Below are 3,343 nucleotides of genomic sequence, written 5' to 3'. Positions count from 1 at the left end.
GAAAGGTGACAGGGAAAGGAAGGAAAGCAATCAGAGAGTGACAGGAACCATAGAGGGGGTAGTGGAAAAGAGAGAAACAAATGAGAACAGAGCATAATTAAAGGCATGTGTGAAAAATACCATAATGAACCTTAGTACTTTGCATATTGACCTAAATTTTAGAATAAATAAAACCCAGTCCCTCAACAACAATAAAATAAAATACAAAGACACCAAGAGATTAAAAATAAATCTTTGTTACTTTTATTAGCACAGTAATAAATACCAATATGTCAAGTATCACCTAGGGGGAGGCAGTGAAAGAGGGGCCCGGGGACCAAGGTGGACCCCAACCCATCACTCTGCCTTTGGTGCCGGCTTCAAAAGATTTGAGTAAGACACAGTATGGCTTGAAACTATTAACTATTAACTAGCCACAAAGCAGCAGAAAGAAGAGGAATTTGTATGAGAAAAGGACAAAAGGGCATGGCCACAGAACAGTGAAAGCACCACAGTCTAGCTCTGTCGTCGGCATATTATCAGCGTCTCATCTGGTGGGATGTGGGTGGACATGCTTAACTTCAGCAGCTCCGGCTTTGCTTTTAGCGTGATTCCGCCTGTTTGTTTAGAGCTCTTGGCTCCGTTTTTAGGGAGCAGATGTTTAGGCTCCTGTTCCTTGAGCTAGCAATCTCCATAATTACGAGTTTGGAGAGAATATTGGAAGGGGAACAACCCAGTTCTTGGACGAATTTATCTCTATGCGTGGGGAACGCATTTCCTTCCGATGGCTTTAATTATCATCTTGGGTGTCTACCGCATTTGTTTAGCATTTAAAGTCTCACTTGCAGAAGAGACAGCAGACTTTCTTCATTGATTTCCTCCAAGTTAATCTTCTGGTTTTACTTCCATGTTTGCCACCGGTGGGTTCTCATGGAGGGTTTGCAAGTTTTAAATGTATAGCTTGGCCTACGCTCGGGTCAGCTTAGGTAAACCAGTTCGTTCCCCTCCCCTTACGCGGCGCCTTCCAGGTCACCATGATAGAATGAATGTGGATGGAGTATGCCAGCCAAGATGTAAAGGGTGTATGCTTCCCTTCCCTCTAGATCAATGGTTCTCAACCTGTGGGTGAGTCAGAACTTTTGGGGCTCAAATGACCCTTTCACAGGGGTCACATATCAGATAGCCTGCCTATCAGATATTTACATTACGATTCACAACGGTAGCAAAATTTCAGTTTCGAAGTAGCAATAAAAATGATTTTAGGGTTGGATGTCGCCACAACATGAGGAGCTGTATAAAAGGGTCACAACATTAGGAAGGTTGAGAACCACTGTGCCTGGCTTTTATTAGAACCTGTGACACATACTGACTTCACGAGGAGCAGGCAGGAAGACGGCAAGGTATTTGGAGAAAGTTGTGTGCGGTCCCTGTGAGGGTAGAGGCTCACAAGCATAAAGAACAGGGGGGAAATGTGAGAAAGAGACGAGTATTCCCATAAGGGCGGTCCATCTGAAACTGCACTGCACATGTGACATTTCTCCACAACCCTATCTAGATTAACCAGAGCCAGATCTCTGAGGGTCCACATTACACTTCTGAAGGCCATGAAGTCATCTGCTGTCAGGGCTGGAGACGGTGGTGGTCAGTTATTAGTTAGTATTATTCAGGTGTCTCCCCCAGCCTCCTTACAGGTATGCTGTAAACTTAACACAGGGCCTCTAAGAACCGCCTCAACATGTGGTCAAACCTGCTGATTAAAGCTTCATTGGAAAGCAAGGATGGGTGCAGCTCTGTCCTCTCCCAATTGGTGAGAATGGGGTGGATCAGGACTTTCCCACTGAGAGCTGACAGACACAACACATTGAACAACACACACACATACAAACAAATGCACACACAGACACACACATAACATAAACACGAGCACACAGCATATACCCACACACTTGTACATACATACATATATGCATACACATACACACATGCACACTCTCATACATGTCTCAAGTGCATGAACAGCTATTTGCATGACCTAGAGCCAACTGACTGAATTTTTAGGCCTCTGCCTTCTCAGCCACATGTGTATTGCTTTCAATAGAAGCACTGAAAGTTCCTTTCAGCTGCAAGAATTCCAGAAGTTCTAAATCACAGGGTGGAGAGCACACTCTTGCACTCTCATGAAGCCCCGCAAAGTATCCTTTCTTCTGCCCTGGCTCATGTTTTTATTTTGATTTCTGGAAGTACATTTGTTTTTCCAATTTCATAGCTAAAAGAAGTCTGAGAGACGCAGCTAAATGGCAGATGGTGAAGATCAATATTAAGTTTCTGGCAGAGATCTAGAGACGAAACTGAAAATAAATATCCAATACTTCGAATTGATGTTAGCATTTCAACAGATTTAGTATCAGAGACTGTAATGTGGTTTCCAGGCCAGACAGCAAGTCCTAATGGGCTAGCTCCTGAGCTGAGGTTACACCGCTGTGCCTTACTCTAAAATCACTCTCTGCCCCCCTTCTCTACAAATCCCACCTTCAAAACACCATTTTCTTCCCTAATGCTCCTAGCTAGATGCTGTTCTAAAATATTTATTATTTAAAAAAAAAATGATAGGACTGCATTCACGTGAGTGGTTTACAGTCCTCATTATAGATGAAGATCAGGTCCTAACGTTAACAAAGATAAAGTGTTCTGTGGGCAGAAGGACCATTGGAGAGTGTGTGGAAAGAAGCGCTGTGGGTGCTGTGGCTGCAGAGCGGAGCCCCTCTGGCTCCGAAACAGATCACCGCCTTGTCCTTTAAGCACGGAATGAAGCAGCTGGCTTGCGTTCAAGGACAGACTGCAGCTAGAACAATACATTTAAAACACTCATCTCACGCTGAGCACAGTCAGGGGCTCAGTCTGTGGTCCACTTGGCCTTTAGCTCCTGCTTTGCCTCTGCTTAGAGGCAGCTATTCTTCGAGTAGAAGGCCCCTGGTGTGGTGTGGAATCAATGTCTACCCATCTATCCATCCATCTGCCTGCCCATCCACCCCTCCATCCAGCTGTTCATTTATACACACTTCCATCGGTCAATCCATCCTTACATTTACCTGTGACAGAATGGTGCGCTTATGATGAATTGTTCTTTAAAGACCAACTAGAGGAAGACAGTGGATTGAGAAACTTCTCTTTTTCTAATTCCCTAGAAATCACACACTGTGTGTGTGTGTGTGCTGTGTGTGTGTGTGTGTGTGTGTGTGCTCGCGCGCCAGAAACTAAGGGTGAAGTCTCAAATTCTTTGCCAGCAAATTTGAAAGTTTAAAAAAATTAATAGGGGCTGTAAAGATGGCTTAGCAGTTGATAGCTGTGGCTGCTCTTGCAGAGG

This window comes from Psammomys obesus, unplaced genomic scaffold (assembly GCF_907164565.1).
Source record: "Psammomys obesus unplaced genomic scaffold, mPsaObe1.curated_primary_1811, whole genome shotgun sequence".
Taxonomy (NCBI): domain Eukaryota; kingdom Metazoa; phylum Chordata; class Mammalia; order Rodentia; family Muridae; genus Psammomys; species Psammomys obesus.
This window is presented reverse-complemented; position numbering follows the sequence as displayed.